A 17958-nucleotide genomic window follows, 5' to 3' on the forward strand; every position below is an offset into this window, starting at 1 on the left:
TTATTGAAACCTTCTGTTTTAGCTGCCTTTTTCTGACACTGTTCTAGCGGAAAAGAGGAACCCCTCATTACTGTGCTGTAGGTGAAGTCCAGGTTCTCACTTGGCTTTTGTTGAAACTCAAATGAGGGGCTTCTCATTACTACTGAGTAGGGGTGAGAGATCTGGCTCCCCATTAAGCTTTCACTGATACCTTCCTGGCTGAGAAGGGTAGGATTGCCTTGTTTCTGTTTCTACTGACACTGGAGATGAGGTGATCTTATTATATCTGGGCACTGGTGAAAGTCCTGACTCTATGCTATACTTCCTCTGACACCCCCCTACAATAGAAGGTAAGCTGTGCCTCATTACTGCCACTGCCAAGTGGGAATAGAAGTCTAGACTATGCATGTGTCTCTACTGAAGCCAGAGGGACAGGGAACAGGACTGGTAGGAATCTGGTGGAATCTGGTAGGAATGGTGTCCCAGGTCCCTACTCCACTTTCTCTGATACCACCTTTGCAGGAGACCTTGGGTGCCTCATTACAGCCTGGTGACAGTGGAATCCTAGGCTCCCCATTTTGCTTTTTCTGGCATGGGTTTGAGGTAGGGCCACAGTTTTTCTATTGTATTTGCCTGCAATAGAATGATTATTGTTTACAGGTTTTCTGCTTTGCTAATTTGCCCTTTTCCTGTAGTACTCCTTGGGTTTTTTTGTGATTATACCCGTTAACATTCCTGGATTGCCAGCTTCTTTAGCTCCATGTCTGGGATGATATGAAAAAAAAAAAAAAAAAGAAAAAAAAAAGAAAACACAAGGGACTCACCAACATGTCATTTTTTGTGTTCAGAGATCCTTAGTGGGTTTGTCTTCTTCTCTTCACTTTTCAGGGCCTTCTTATGTTTGTTTTATGTGTATTATCTAGGACTTTTAGCTCTATAACACTATGGACTGATGTTTGCATCCCTCCCCATTCATGTGTTAAAACATAATCCCCAAATGCAATGGTATTTGAAGATGGAGCCTTTAAAGGTAATTAGGTCATGAGGATAAAGTCTTCATGATGGGATTAGTGCCCTTATATAAAAAGATTCATAAGAGAGCTTGCTTCCTCTCTCTACCACGGGAGGATAGTGTTAAAAAAAAAAAAAGTGCCCATCTGCTACTGAGGAAGAGTGTTCTCATCAGAAACCAAATTGGCCAATACTTTGATCCTGGACTTCCCAGATTCTCAATCTCTAAGAAATAAACTTATGTGTTTAAGCCATCAAGTCTATGGTATTTTTGTTATAGAAGCCCAAACTGACTAAGACTCATGACTTTTGAGGCTAGATCAGAAAAAGCTATGCATCTTTTGTCTGGGTATCTTTGTATGCTTGCTCCTCTACTTTGAGTCCACCATACTGGAAGCCACAAGTAAACACTCCAGTCAACCATCACAGCTGAGCTCTCAGCCAACAGCCAGTATCCAGTGCTAGCTTTGGAAGTAAGTTTTCTTGGCTGTCCAGCCCAGGCAAGCCTTCTGATATTTGCAGTCTTAGATAATATCTAATTGCAAATGGCTGAGAAAATTACTCAGAATTACTCAGCTGCACCATTTCTGAAATTATTGTTCATAAACACAGGAGTAAAACAATTGCTTATTTTTATACCTCTAAGTTTTGGGGTAATTAGATGAACATAAATAATAACCAGAACATTATTTATAAAAGGAAAAATTGAAGAAAAGGAAATTATTTTACCTTCTCAGAGGTCTTTGGCAATTGTTTTCTATTGCTGTTCTAACAAATTACCACAAGTCTAGTGACTTACTCATTTATTATTTCATTATTCTGTAGGTTAGAAGTCTGCAGTGGGTCTTACTGGCTTAAATTCAAGGGGTTGACAAGGCTGTATTCCTTAATGGGAGCTTTGGGCAATAATTCACCTCAAAACTTTTTTAGGTTGTTGGCAGAATGGAATTCCTTGTGGTTGTGGGACTGAGGTTTACATTTCTTTCCTGGCTGTCAGCCAGGGGATGGTCTTTGCTCCTAATGGCTGCCTAATCACTTCTCTTGCTTTCCACCATTTCCCGGAGGCCCCTCTATAGTCCTTGCATTTAAGGCCCTATATCTCAGAATCAGCAGTGATGTGTTAGTCCCTCTCATACTTCATATCTCTCCCACTCCACCATCTGCTGCATTTCTCTTGCTTTCTTCCTTACTACATATCTCTTCTGCTTCTAGCTGGGGAAAGCTCTCAGCTTTAAGGGTTTCTGTGATTTTGATTGAGCCCACCCTCATAATCCAGGATGATTTCCCTATTTTAAGGTCAACTGTAAATTTAGTTATCTTTGCAGAGTTTCCTTGGTCATGTAGGGTATTATATTCACAGATTCTGGAGACTAGGGCATGGACATCTCCAGGGTGAAAGAGGGACATTGTTCTGCCTATTACAGCAGTCAACTAGAAAGGATAATAGCACCTAGGTATACTAATTGTCACCATTTGTGCCTACCAATTTCTATAGGGCAGAGCTAAATAACCTCCTTAAATTCTTCCCAGTCAAAGTTTCTTAAATCTACCCTCCTGGTGTTTTCTGCCATCTCCCAGAATAGCCTGTGATTAATCCCAAGGCCACAATTTAGAAAGAAACAAAGGTTGTGTTCTGAATACAAAGACTCATTGCCACTCCTACCTGCCCCCCTTCCTTCCAGACTGTTTCTGAGTATTTGGAAAGGATCTAGCCATTCAGTATGTGAAAATATATTGGAAACAAGGAGTAGGGGGAAAGGGAAGGAATGGGAAAGGAGGAGAGGAAAAAGAGAATGACTGGAGAAGAGGAAGGGAATGGAAGAAGGAAAGATGAGGAAGGAGGAGGAGGAAGTCATAGCATAGGGAGGTATGGAGGTGAGAGAACAGCCAGCTGATAGGATGCTATGGATCTTCTATTTGGATATCTATCCAGCATGGCTGACAAGAGACACAGACCCACTGAGTGCCCACACTAGCCTTTACAGAGACTTTGTAAAAACCAGAAAAGGCAGCAGGCTGGACAGATGTGACACATGATTTGGCAAGTGGAGACCAAGCTGAGTTTCAGCCCTGACTGTGCCAGGTGCCCTTGGGAAGACACAACCTACACAGTTGTATGCAATGCCCTGATGGTCTTCACAGACAGCTGTGTGCCCACAGTGTGTGTGTGAGTACAGCATTGGCATTGGGCTGTGGGTTACTCTCACCAGGGACCTTATCCTGCATTGTCTAAGGAAGACCTGGAGGTAGACGGGCCTTGCCTGGTTACAGACGGAATCAGAACTCTTCAGTCATAAATCATTTCTTTCTCCAGCCAAAAGAAGTCCCGAGTCCCTTCTTCTGTCTGTCTGTCATTCCTCCTTGAGGTTAGTCACCAGGAAAGAAAGTAAAGAATTAGAGAAGCTGGAGAAAACTCCAGAATCCCCCCCATTTAAAAGAGGTCTAAATGGCAGGGGCTGTCTGTTTTTTTGCTGGTTATTTCCTTTGAGACAGCAGCCAGAAGGAGGGGTGGCCATCGAGGCAGGAAGGAAGAATAATGTTGTTTAATGTTGCCCAGCTCAGCAGATGAAAGCCTGCAGGCCTTTGGCTGAAGATAGCACATAAAGGGACAGACAGAGCCAAACTTCAATCATTCCTCATCAGTATTTACATCAGTGAGCCCTGGGTACTGCCCTGCTGGCAGCCTGGGTTCTAGTAGCTGTTGGCTCATGGCCTGACTGGAGAGAGATTCCAGATTTTGGAGGGAGTAGAGGGAAGTAAGAACAGCATGTCCTGTTCACTCGGAGGGTATGGATGCCTCTGGAGAGGCCAGATGTACTGGCCACCTGGCTTTGGGGTGAGGCACCCTCTCACACCCAGCACACATGTGCCAGGAGAATCTCAGATCAGAGGTGAAGGAGGCCTTTCAACTAGGATATGGTTCAGCTTCCTGACTTCAGCTAGGAGAAATGGGATCCTGCCCATTTTATAGGTAAAGCAACCAAACCTGTCCTTACCTTGAGTTATACAGCTAGAAAGTAGATTGAAGGGGAAGGAGGGGAGGATAGTAGTGCGGTCTTTGATCCCCACTGGTCCCCTCTGGAACACTCCAGCAACCTGGCCAGCCTGGACCAGCATGAGCAACATTATGGAAATAGTGCTTGCCCGTTTGCCCCTTACCCATCCCAACCAACCTCTTTTGTAGGAGTTGTCAGAATCTAATAAGCCTATTATCCAAGGCTTACATGTGTGGTGTTGATTATTTAAGGGAAGTCATCCTATTAAAAGCCAGAATAGCAAGGGAGAAAATAGCCATGGAAAAGAGTACTCGACGCAGGCTTTTAATTCACTGTAGGACTTGATGAGATGGAGAAGAAGGAAATGGCTATTCATTTGAGGAAGCCACATTTTTAAAAGCATTTTTCTATGCTAGTTGTTAGAAAAGCACTCTACATACATTGTCTCATTTAATCTGCACAGCAACCCTCTGAGATAGGCATGAATTGAGGTAGGTTTATGGAGAAGTTTAGGAGTTAAGATGCCTTATTTAGCATCATCAGCCAAAAAAGTAGAATTGACTTCAAAACCAGCAGTTGTACCTCGAGCCCCTATTCTTAACCCTTGCACTATCTGTTTTTCATGGTGCAATAGGAGAGGCAAGAGGGAGTTCTGGGAAGAAATGTGCAGTGGATTTGATTGGCAGAATGGGTGTAATTTATATACATTTTCTGTACTCAGACATGGGTTAGGTGCTCAGTATTTCTTTGGGCATCTGCTGATCTAACACTTAGCTATAATATTAATGTTATAGAAAAGTCAGCTGTAGCAACATAAATAAGATCTCCCAAATTCAGTTTCATTTGATGTAGTGTCAGCTCATTGTGAGGTTGATGAAATGACCTGGATGAGTCTGCTCATCACCAGCTCTATTAGACTCCAATTCCCATTATGATGAGTGAGGTGGTTACACTATTATTGTTTATTTGTCCATGTCCTTTATTAATTATATGTCTCCTGAGGGTAGGGATTGCTAGTATTTAGCTCAGAGAAGTCCCTCAGTAATTAAAGAAACTCTCTTCAGTTCCCTCAGTCCTCTCAAGCTCGAGTTAGTTAAATCAAATTATTTTACGGTGATCATTTCACAATATACACATATATCAAATCATCACATTGTACACTTTAAAGTTACACAATGATATAGGCCAATTATATCTCAATAAAGCTGGAGAAAAGAAAAAAGAAAAATTTTCAGCCATATGATTTTGAGTAAAGTTATGAAACAGCTAGAGTCAGGGCTCTCATTGTCTCCTCAAATGGTCAAACTGCTTTTAAGAATTTAAAGCAGTAATTTAAATTATGTTTTGGGACCCTCCCCTCCAAAAAATCTCTGAAGTGGAATTTCTTTTAACCAATATAGGTCCAGAAACTTTTATTCATTGCACAGATGGGGGAATTTCATCCTTTGAAGTATCCTACAACTGGTAATGTTTCCTTAAAACCATATACTTAAAGTCTCATGATTTCTAAATTTGGACATAGAAGCATTAAGTCATGATTTAAGGATAAATAAGGAAAAGCTCAGAAACCCAAGGTGGACAGACCTAATTTTCAGAGTCAGCTTTTCTGCTGATTCTGTGACCTTCAATGAGCTGGCTAACCTTTCAAAGCCTTTTTCATCATTATAAAATGGAAGAAACAAATAGAACCCTTCAGAGGTGGTTGTTGTGAAATTTAATTGAGTAAATACATGCAGAGCATTTCCTGGAACTACTGTGTTCCTAAACGTGAAATTAGGAGGTGAGAAATAAGTGGAATTGTCTTGGTTATTTCTATTCAAAGGCTATTTGTGTCCTAGGAAAGAGTAAGTGGCACCGGGGGTGGGTGGTTGGAGGAAGCACTGTGGTCCATTTGTTGTGGGACAACCACAGGGAGAAGCAACTTCAACAGGTTCCATGACTCAGTGGGGGAATTACATAGGTATTGTGCCCGGATGAAATTGACTATTCCCCCTATCCACACCACAGAGAAAGGTGGATCCTCACATTTTCTTTGACTGGAGGTTTTCCTTGTTTCTTAGTATAGAAATCTATTCTGTGAATCATTACACCTCTTTTCTGAAGACCTGAAATAGTCTACTCTCAGGAAAAAAAAAAAAAGCTTCTTTTCTTTCTCTTAGATTTTATTTCTTGTATCTAGTAGGCAAGCCAATACTTTAAAGTGCCTTAATGTAGGTAAGCACTGATATTAGTAATTCTCAGTGTATTCCCCATTCCCAAGTATTCACCCTGAAAAGATGTTGCCCTTGGAGACCTCTTGAAATGTTGGGTCATGGTAAACACAGAGTTGATGCTTGTTAAGTGAACCTGAAGGGTCCAGATGTTGTTCTAGCTAGTCAGTTGTTAGGGTCAGTTGGACTGAATATAGGCCTCTTCATGTATTGTGTGTCCAGTTACCTGACACCTACCAAGGTAAGAGGAGTTATCTATGGGATCAGATGGCTAAGGTGATCCAGATGAAGTGCCAGAAATTTTCCATACCATGGATGAAAGATGGTAGCTCTTGATGTACTGATGGCTTTTGTGCAATACCCAATATCTCATTGATTTTCATCTATTTTTGGTTGGTTAAATAGATGAGTCATGAGTCTCAACAAAAAAGTAAAACATTATAATTTTTGAAGAGTGTGATAGAAATCATGTGGAGGCCAATAAGAGTAGCATGAAAAATCCAGAACCATATGGATTGGACCTTTTATGGCAGTTAGCTTGTAACGAGGGTGAGGGTGTTTTTGGATGAGATTCATTTTTGAATTGATAGACTGCATAGGGCAAATTGCCCTCCATAATCTGAGTAGCCCTCAACCAATCAGTTGAAGGCCTGAACAGAACAAGAAAACTGATCTCCCTGTGAATAAGAGAGAATATTGTCACCTGATTGATTGAGCAGGGACAGGTCTTTCCTGGCCCTCAGATTTAAACTCTTCTGAGATCTTGGATCTTGAATTTGTCAGCTTTCACACTGGAACCCACACCATTGGCTCTCCTGGTTCTTAGGGCTTCAGTTCTGAACTGGAGCTGCACATCATCTTACTTGGGTTTCCAGTCTGCCCATGGCCGATCTTGGACTTCTGAGCCTCTGCATTCACATGAGCCAATCCCTTATAATCAATCTCTTTCTATCTACGTACAGCATATTGGCCCTATTTTTGTGGAGGACCCTGACTAATAACACACTTGGTAAATTAAGCATGCTTGTGTTTTTGTTTATTCTGTTCAGGCATTTGATGAGCCATTTAAGTTTGCCTTTCCACTTTAAATAACTGCACCCCAACGTCTGGCCTGCTGCCTAACTGTGAGTTGCTGTCATGAGAGGGAACTAGAAAAAAGAATATGGGTTTATAAAGATAAATTGACACCAGCTCCTAAAATTCTCTATGTGGATTGATGTGGTTTTTTGTTTAAAAGTTTTTGTGAAAAAGTTTTTTATATGACAAATTATAAATTAGGTCTCTAGCTGGCAGAGTCGTTAAGTGTGAGGATGTGTTTGATCAAGTTTATGAATAAAGGCTTACAGAATCTGTGAAAGAGGCATTAAATTTGAGAATACTCCACATAAGAGTCTGCTTTGAGGTCTGAAAATTAGAGTTAAGTCAAGTTAAAATAAGTCTTTTAAGAGAGGTTGTTACTAATCAGTACCAACGCTTGCCAGAGCACTGAACACATACTGCAATAGAGAGCTTTGGGATTTATTCTTCATGATTTGCAGTACCCTCCTCCACCATGCCCTTGCAAGGCAGAGGAACTGCCAAGGTGAGCAAGAGGAGGAAAGGAAAGGGACGAAAAGGTGGGGTGGGTAACAAATATAGATGGATAATTAAGCATGCTCTAACCTTGTTTAAATTTCATCGGTGTGCAGGAAAATAGGAGCTGTCTGCAAACGCACATCATATCCCAGGGCCATAAAGCAGGAGCAGTAACAAATATAAATAGCCAGAGCAGCAAAAGTGAGTATATTTTTTCTGTCTCCCTGGCTTCTTTCCCCTCCCCTGCCACTTTTTCTTTAGGAAATGAATGTATTTCTTTTTAAAGGTGTATCTTTTATTCCCCATTTATCCCAGAAGCTCCTCTTTGCAGTTTCATGGTAAACTTGCAATGGAACATCATCCTGAGTGGAAATATTTCTCAATATCAGGTTAATTTTGTTTTATATTTTAATGACACAGGTGAGCATGCACATATATCTCACAAGCCTGGGATGTAACTAAAAAAAATTCTCTTTTGTGTTCTTTAGTAAATTTGGAAAGTTTCTTCATTATGGATCTTGTATATTTGTTAGAAACATTCCTCAGTATTTTATTCGAGCAAATGGAAAATCAGGCCATATTCTTATTTATGGGAACCCAAGATTCAAAAGCTATTAATTATCCTTATGTTTGCCTTACATTAAACACAATCTCAATAAATATATTAATAGATTTTGAGGGCGCCTGGGTGGCTTAGTGGGTTAAACGTCTGCCTTCAGCTCAGATCATGATCTCAGGGTCCTGGGATTGAGCCCTGCATTGCATCTGGCTCCCTGCTCAGTGGAGAGTCTTCTTCTCCCTTTCCCTCTACCACTCTCCCTGCTCATGCTCTCTCTCTCTCTTAAATAAATAAATAAAGTCTTTAAAAATTAGATTTTGAAGGAGGTAGTATTTGTTGGAGGGAGGGACCACAAGCTGATTTTAAAGTCTATATGGAAAAATTCTCCTAAAGTTTATATAAAAAATTATTAAACAGTAGAAAGAAAAATTTGAAAAGGGAAAATGATAAGGAAGAATTATTATATTGGATATGAAGATGTATAGTGAGGCTACAGCAAATAGTGTTGTTTGTCCTTGAGTAAACACAGATGAATGAAAAGGACAACAAAGGCCACAAATAGACCCCAAGACACATAGGAATTTCATATTTAATGAAAGTGACATCTCAAAACAACGAGGAAAAGGTGGATTTTTCAATCAATGGTGTTGGAACAAATAGTGAGGTAACTGAAAAAACAGTTATTAGCATCATTTAGCTGCTACTGGCTCACTTACACTACTTATTCCAAGAAAACAATAACTGGTTCTCAAGCAGGAGTAAAAAGGGAAGAAAATTTTTAAAAAGCAAAATTTCCAGGCAGAAGATGCAACTAATTCCTACCTCTAACTAGTAAAATATAAAACTGAGATGGACTTCAGTGATTAGGACCAATTACAAGTAAGCCTCCTGACAAGGAACAAGTCAGGGTACGACCATCAAATCTGTTGCTGAAACAATTGGCTTAAGATGCTTTTAAGTAAATCCTTTCATTTGGAAAAAATTGCTCTGGGAACAGAGACCAAAGGTGTGTCCTGATTCCCTCAAGGTATCTGCCAAGAATGGGGGGGCATAGCTATTGGCACTGAAATTTCTGCATCCATTTCCAATGCATGTGGGAGAGAGGACGAGCTTCCCCCACATATCCAAGCAAGACTTGGACACCAGTGGGGCATCCTACCTTTTAACTCAATTCTGACACTGTCAGTCAAGATAGCATCAGACTCCATAGGTTAAAGTCCCACAAGCCTGCCCCCCCACATCCACATCCCCTACTTCAGATGTCAATTGCAACTCCAGGTTGTTACCTATACTTCTGAATAACTGGCTATAAATCAGAGGTTCCCATGACTCCCCGCTTTGGTTTGTTCAATTTGCTAGAGTGGCTCATAGAACTCAGAGAAACATTTTACTTACTAGATTACCAATTCATTATAAAAGGATATTACTCAGGAACTGCCAGATGGAACAGATGCATAAAGCTCCCACCCTCTCCCAGTGTGCCACTGTCCCCAAATTGCCACATGTTTACCAACCTGGAAGCTCTCGGAAACCTGTCCTTTTGGATTTTTAATTTTTTTTAAATTTATTCATGAGAGACACACAGAGAGAGGCAGAAATATAGGCAGAGGGAGAAGCAGACTCCCTGTGGGGAGCCCAATGTGGGACTCAATTCCAGGACCCCAGGATCACGACCTGAGCCAAAGGCAGATGTTCAACCACTGAGCCACCCAGGTACCCCTGTCCTTTTGGATTTTTATGTAGGTTACCCTTGTCCTTTTGGATTTTTATGTAGGTTTCATTACACAGACGGGATTGATAAAATCATTGGTCATTGTGATTGATTCAGCCCTCAACACCTGTCCCTTCCCTAGGAGGTCAAGGAGGGTGGGGCCATAAATTCTAATCCTCCAATCACTCAGTTCTCCTGGCAACCAGCTCCTGCATCCTTAGATGCTAAACAAAAATCATCTCTTTAACATAAGACAATTTTACTGCATCCATCACTTAGGAAATTCCAATGGTTTTAAGTTTTAGGAGCTCTGTGCCAGAAACAGGGACAGAGACCAAACACATATTTCTTATTATTAGTCACAATATCACAGGCCATAGAGCTAATTGGAATAAAATAGTTAAAAAACCAACTATGTTTCTAAGAGAGCTGCACTGTAAGGAAAGCCACTGTTATACTAAAAAGGATTCTAACTTCTTTGCCTAAAGCCACAAGTTTGGTTAGCACATTATCTGCCATCCAGCTTCACTCAAATGTTTCATTGCATTACATATAACACCTCTCTCTATTCTTTTCCAATAAATTTCCTTGCTTCCCATCTGCCAGACTGGAAGCAAATGCCACATACTTTTCATATTTCTCTTATGAAAGCTTGTGTCCCACTCTTGGTACCAATGTCCGTATTAATTTAAGCTAATTTACACTATAGTAACAATTTCAGAATTTTAATTGCTTAAAACAAAAAAAAAATATGTTCTGAACATATAATACATTTTAAACAAATACAATCCACCACATCTATTGATGGACTTTTATACTGCTTCTAATTTTCACATATTACAAAATAATTCTGCACTGGATATATTTGTATAGGTATGCATTTGAATGATATATTTGTATAATTTTGCACACAAGCAAACATATTTGTAGGTTATATTTCTAGAAATACAAGCATACTTTAGAGATACTGCGAGTTTGGTTCCTTACCACTGCAATAAAGTGAATAGAGCAATAAAGCAAGTCAAATGAAAGTTTGGTTTCCCAGTGCACATAAAAGTTATGTTTACACTATACTGTAGCCTATTAAGTGTGCAAGAGCATTATCTCTAAAAAAAAAACAATGTGGTACCTTACTTAAAAAGTACTTTTTGGCTAAAAATTGCTAAGCATCATCTGAGTTTTCAGCCAGTTGTAATAGCTGATCACACGGCACCATAACAAATTCAATAATAATGAAAAAGTTTGCAATTTTGTGAGAATTATCAAAATGTGACACAGAGACTCATGTCTCTGTTTTCCAGCAAATGCTGCTGAAAAAATGAGGCTGATAGATTTGCTTGATTCAGAGTTGCTATAAACCTTCAGTTTGTAAAGAAATGCATTATTTGTGGAGCACAGCAAAGTGAAGTGCAATAAAAGGATGTGTGCAAAAAGAGGAAGTGCAATAAAAGAATTGCTAGTCCAAAGGATGTGTGCATTTTATAATTTGATACAGAATTACTAGTTTATAAACCTATTAGTGGTATATGAGACTGCCTCTTTCCTCCTACCTACAAAAATATTATCATTTCTTTTGATTTTTTTCCCATCTGCGAGGTGAAAAATAATTTTTCATCATTTTCATTTATCTCAAAAGTATTTGTATCCTTTTTTTTGTTTATTCCTATTTGCCCATGTGTCTCTTTGGTTGTGCCTCTTTCTTATTGATTAACAAGAATTACATATTCAAGAAAGGAGTCATTTATGATGTAAATCAAAAATATTTTTCCAGTTGCTTATTTGTATTTGGTTGCTGTTCATTATATTTTTTGGTAGGAAGAATCCCGCCCCTCCCTTTTTAAGTGGTCAAATATCAACTTGTGTGTGATGCCTGAGTTATGGTCTTTCTTTACAAAAGGTCTTTTCCATAAATGAACATATTATTTAAAGAATAAAATGGAAACAATTTTTTTGTTTTCTTCTAGTATTTGTAGTTTCATATTTTGTTTTAAAATTAATAATAAAAATGCAACTAGTTTTGGTGTGGGGATGAGGTAGGAATACATTCAATATCTAACTCACTATTTGTGAGTGCCTTTGTAGGTGATGATTTGTTGGCTTGGAATAAGGCATAGTAGGAGACTAATTTTCAACGAATATATTCTTGTAATTTTGGCTTTTGCATCCTATTCATATGAAATCTACCAAAATTTCATTGAAATAAGTAAATTCTTTGTTGTTATTTTAAAAAGGAACAGGAAAGTAAGCAGCCCCTGCCCAGCTCCTGTTAAATATCATTCTACAGGAATATGGAAATAATGTTGTCAGATCTTCTCAGTTTTCAAAAATAGCTGAAGTCTGGATTTTCATGTGAAATCCCCTGATGTTTACATGTTAGCAGCTAATTCGGAGTTTTAAAAATACTGCATGGGCCAAACAAAACACATCTGCAGGCCAGATGGGGCCCTCAGGGTGCCAGTCTGAGACCTGTGGTTTAGACATGTATTCTTACCCTTGGAGATTTGTTCGAGTGCCTTTTCTATAGACTACTACAGCATAGTGTGGTCTGGCCTTATCACAGTATATTTTAATTGATTGTTGCTAGCCTTGTCTCTCTATTAAGCTACAAGGTCCTTGAAGGCAGTGTATATAAATTATGAGGTCCCCATGGCCTCAGAGTGTCTTGTAGCTAAGTCGATATTTAACACGATTGTTGAATGAATAAATGGATGAGTGAATGAACTTCACAGAGAGTGGAATCCCTGCCAAGCATCTGGATCAGGTAGCTCAGGATCTTGGAGGTTACCTGATTCAGATCATTTCTTCTTTTTCCTCCCTTCTCACCAAGTGTCCCAGTTCACCCTCATGGCATCTAAACCTCTGCACCCTACAGGGATTTGGTAAACAGGTGGCCTCTGCTATGGGGTGAGTCTTGGCCACTAGGTGTCTCCCTTTGCTTAAAGGACATTCTGAAGCCCTGGGGTCAATTGGCGGTTTGCTAAACAGAAACAACACTTGCGCAAAAAAGAATGTCTTAATCTCAGGCCACATCTTCAGATGTTTGTCCTCATGAGGAAGTTGAGTACAGCCACAACGTCAAAGCAAAAATGTCCAGGCACAGAATCAGATTTATTTTGTCCTGGGAGAGCTTCTCACCCACAGGAATTTTTCTCTGGGGGACTAAGTGACAGTCCTTCGGGTTTTAGCCTCTAATCCAGCAGACCCTTGAGTGTACTGGAGCCTTGTTTGTGTTTCTTTTTTCTGCTGTTATAGGACAATGGGGAAATGCATCTTACTGTTAAGGGTCTGGGATTCCAGAACCTGCAGAGTAAAAGCAGGATTCTTGTAAACTGTATCAGATTGAGCTTCATTGAGGCTGCCCTGACCTGCATGTTTTTCCACATCCTGTGAGTGCAGGGAGATGGGTGCTTTCCCTGCCACCCCTGGAAGGTCCTTTGAGCTTAGAGAGGAGGATGCTTGATGCTGTATAATTCTCTTAATGCAGAGTGAAAAAAACAAATTTTACTGCTTTTATAGTCTATAGCTTTCTTTCTTTGTGTTAGCTCTGGCCTTGAAATACTGTACACTCTGAACTGCTGAAAGCCAATGGGGGAATTTTGTCTGGCCCTGCTAAACTTGCCCAGAGCCTTGGATTTTAGTGAAAACTTGAAGCTTCCTCCCTGAATGAAATGGAAATGTGGATTCTGAAGGGCTTTGGTGCCTCTTCAATTTACTGTGAAAGGTCTGGAAGGTAAGAATGCTATGCCTCATTAACAGCTGAGACATCATGTTGCCTTTCACTTTTCTTTGGTTATTTTGGAAGGATTGAATACTCTTCTTATAGATATCTATAGACATATGCGATATATATTATATATCTATAATAATTGCATTTCTCATCTGTCTTTAGAAGTAGCGGAGTATACCTCAGAGTGTACCTCCATTTCCTCACCTGTGAAGTGGAGATGATAGTGGTAATGCCTCACAGGCTGCTGGGAACATAAAAGCACATGGACACTGCTCAGAACAGTACTTGGAACATAGTAAGTACTTAGGAAATGTGAGCTGTTACTATGTGCTTGATCACTGATAGCTTCTCTGGTTTTCTCCCTGGGCCAGAGTTCATGTGTGTTGATTGTTACACTTGTCTCTGATACCAATGGGAAAAGATTTCCTACTGTTTTGTGAACTTTCCGTTTATTTGAATGTACTTTATTTTAAGGCTCATTAGCATTACAATAATTATTAAATGCCACCCCCAACAGTTTCTGATAAGTCCCTTCAACTAAGCTTTATCCTCAAATTGCTTAATAATTCCCTGCCCACTTCTCTTTAAGTTCTAGTTCTGAGTGTGTTAAGAGACTATATCTGTTTTGATAAAATCTTATCATATTAGTTAGGAAAACTTCCTCACTATAATTTACATTTTTTAAAAGATTTTATTTATTTACTCATGAGAGACAGAGAGAGAGGTAGAAACACAGGCAGAGGGAGAAGCAGGTTCCATGCAGGGAAGCCCAACATCGGACTCGATCCTGGGTCTCCAGGATCATGCCTTGGGTCCAACCGCTGAGCTATAGGCTGCCCTATAATTTACATTTTACACTCAACCTTTCTGTCTACTGTTCCTTTCAGGGTTTAAAAAAATATATACCTGAAATATTTCTTTTTATTTTTTCTTTTTTTTTGGGCGGGGGCGGGGAGAGAAAGAGAGCAAGTGAGCAGAGGGAGGGGCAGAGGGAGAGAGTGAGAGAGAGAGACTGCTTAAGAGTCTCCATACTGGGTGTGGAGCCTAATGCAAGGCTTGCTCTCACGACCCTGAGATCATGACCTGAGCTGAAATCAGAGTTGGATGCTTAATTGACTGAGCCATCCCGGTGCTCCATAATGTGAATTATTTTTTTGTAAAGATTTTATTTATTTATTTGAGAACGAGAGCAAGAGAGAAAGAGCATGACCCGGGGTGGGGAGCAGTGGGAGAAAGAGAAGCTCCCTGCTGAGCAGGGTGCCTGAGGTGGGCCTCCATCCCAGGAGCCTGGGATGATGACCTGAGCCACCCAGGCACACACCCTTGAAATAATTTTTTTTAGATTTTATTTATTTAATTATATATTTGAGAGAGAATGAGTGAGTGTGAGTGGGGGCAGGTGGAAGAGCAGAGGGAGAGAGACAAGCAGACTATGCTGAGTACAGAGCCCGATGTGGGGCTTGATCCCTTGACTCCAAGATCATGACCTGAGCTGAAATCAAGAATTGGACACTCAACCGACTGAGCTACCCAGGCACCCATGAAATATTTCTTACTGCATTGAGTCATTTCACAATATGGAATGAAGCCACCTGAAACAGCTCAGGGCCAATCTCACAGAGTCACCATATCATTCAAGGCAACCAATTGTGTTTGCAGCCTGTGGATTAGTTTCTCTAAGACCAAGGGCAAAGAATGCCTAGCATCCCTGATGGATACACACTGTCCTCCAGAGTCTTCTCCAGGTTCACCTGCTGACCTCATTCAGATATCTCCACCCCCCCAGTGATAAGATGGGGTAAGATTTAGAAAACAAGTTCCAACCAAATGAGTGATTCTGTTTGCTAGTGCCTTTCTCCAGGGCCTCAGGTTTGTTGCTGTTTATTCCTGTGACTCTACTCTTGCTGAGAAACCAAAGCCATCAGACCATTCAGAAAACCAGCAGAAGCAAACAAGTGACACAACAGGTCTGCAAGTGCTTCCTCAGCCTCTGATCTTCCTCCTTGTTCTCTCTAGGATGCTGGGCCCAGCCTACCTAGTCAAGGAAGCTCTGTGGTTATGATTACCAGAGAAGAGATGTAAAGTAGAACGAGATAGACCAAAACACATTTGTTTAGCTGCCTTTGTGTGCTCAGGTGAGCACCTTGCTTCTGCTCCACAGGTGAGTTGTGTGTGAGGTTTTGTAGTAGCAGGAGAATTACAATTGTATACCAGAGGAGCAAGGCCTTCATCAACTCTGCCTTCACACATAGCTCTTCCTGGGCTCAGGACAATGCTATGTCACAATGCCACCACAGGGCTCAAAACCCATGCTGTTTTCTTTTGCTTTCCATCCTCTGCAGGGACTGAGGAGCTCCATAACCTAACCAGGAAGTATTGAGGAGTTCAGAGTCTCATGTCTTGGTAGATCATTAGGAGGAAAATAGAAGGGCTGAGTAAGTGGCTTACCAGTGAGTCATCAGTAATTCAAAAGCACACCCTGTTGGTGAAACAACGAAATATTGGGCATACTATGATCTCCTTCCATTAAATATGGAATGAACAAACTTTTACATATATTCATCTGTTTGGATTCAGATTTTTCCCTCAAACCAATATGCTCAAGAAATTATTGATGTCTATTGGTTGCCTAATTTACTACTATCTGCTAAAATGTTTTTGGTCTAATAAGAAACTATAGGGATCTCTTTGGGTCCTAGGGCCATATGCCAGCCCCTGGGAGGTTGCTAGGCTTTGCAACACAATGAGCTGGAGGTCAGTAACAGAGCTTCTTTGTGAGCTTCAAGACCCCCCCCCACACACACACATTAAGCTCCACATTGATTGGCCATTTTGTCTGCCTTACTCGTTCCCTTTTTCCCGTTCCAATTCCACAGCCACTTTCCTCCCTAAGTGATTGGCAGATTATTGGTTCCATTTTATGAACATATTCCCACTAAGGAATTAGTGACTTTTGTGCTCCTACAGGTACTTGCATTTTAATAGAGATAACAGGAAAAGGGCAGCACCAAACTGAAAAGAGAGCATCTAGTCCTAGGACTTCAGGATTGGATCAACTGAATGAAGTCCTTCTGGAAGCTCTTGACTCTCTGTATTTGGTTGGTGGATCAGAAAAACAGGCAAAAGGGCACAGAGGAGAATGAAATTGATTTGATTGAATTATGAGATTAGCTCTATTCTTCCTGGGCTCATGGGAGACAAGGAGGAATGGTTGATGCCTTTGAGCAATTAGGGATTGTCAAGCAGGCTTTGTCCTTTGGACAACTTTTCTACTGGACCAGATTGAGACTTGACCATGTAGAATTGTGCTACAGACCATGTGGTTCACCTGGTGTTGGAAATAAGAAGGTCACATTGTGTTTGGGTCTTCTTGGCCCTAAAAGTCTTAGGGATATTATTCTTTCTAAAAAATATATTTCTATCAGAATTTAGTGCTCTGAAGACCATTTTATCCTTCCTCAGAACTTGAATGCTTCCTCTTTTGTGATAAGAACAATATACCTGATTATCTCCCCCCCCCCTTTTTTTTGAATGCTAGGAAGCTCTGCTCCTAAAATGAAGTTTCAAATTTATAAAATCATGTGGACGCTGCATAGGTTTTTGTTTGCATTCTTTTTCTTAATTGCCACTCTACTTTTATAACTTCTCTTTTTATAGTTTGTGTAGTTTATATAGAAATTTCATAGTTTGTGCTCCCTTATTTCTATTTTAATATCATTTTTTTTGATGTACTAGCCTTATGAGCCACTTTAAGTCATTTGCAAAATAGGGAGTGGCTTAAGGCCACCTCAAAGTCATTTGTAATAAAGATAATGCTAGTTTTCAAATCTGTTGGATCCTTAGGAATGAAAAAAACATTTATTTAAAAAGTTAAAAATCAGATTTAGTTCTAGGTTTTCTAAGAGCAAAGAATATACAGAAAGCATTCACCTTCAGCATGTACACTGTTCTGTTTCACCAGCCTCCATTCCATATTATCCCACCAGCAGGTCTGAGGTTCCTTTGTCTGGGAAAGAGCTAAATTGGTTCTTCGGCTTTGAGTGAGAAAGTCAGCAATGGAAAAATAACATGGACTCCTACCTTCACTCCATTGGAATTACCCACCTGCCCCAATTGGAACGATACATGAAGGATTGCATTCCTTTTGCTTTATGGGGTATGACCCGGGTTGTCCTGAGGCTGGACATGAA

The 17958-nt window shown here is 40.3% G+C and overlaps 1 protein-coding gene across 8 annotated transcripts in view; it reads left to right on the top strand.

Moving 5' to 3' along the window:
- The window catches only part of ADGRF1 (adhesion G protein-coupled receptor F1), a 76930-nt gene that overhangs the window by 20650 nt on the left and 38322 nt on the right, over positions 1 to 17958 (top strand). For 7 of the 8 annotated variants that reach the window (XM_041773061.1, XM_041773066.1, XM_041773074.1 and 4 more), the window contains exons 2-5: positions 7885 to 7972; positions 13584 to 13771; positions 13931 to 14063; positions 15785 to 15929. The gene's annotated coding sequence lies outside the window, so the exon portion shown is untranslated. Of the gene's footprint in view, positions 1 to 7884; positions 7973 to 13583; positions 13772 to 13930; positions 14064 to 15784; positions 15930 to 17482; positions 17925 to 17958 lie in introns of those variants that run through there. The other variant, XM_041773044.1, reaches the window with a different exon arrangement.

Source organism: Vulpes lagopus, chromosome 1 (genome assembly GCF_018345385.1).
Source record: "Vulpes lagopus strain Blue_001 chromosome 1, ASM1834538v1, whole genome shotgun sequence".
NCBI lineage: Eukaryota > Metazoa > Chordata > Mammalia > Carnivora > Canidae > Vulpes > Vulpes lagopus.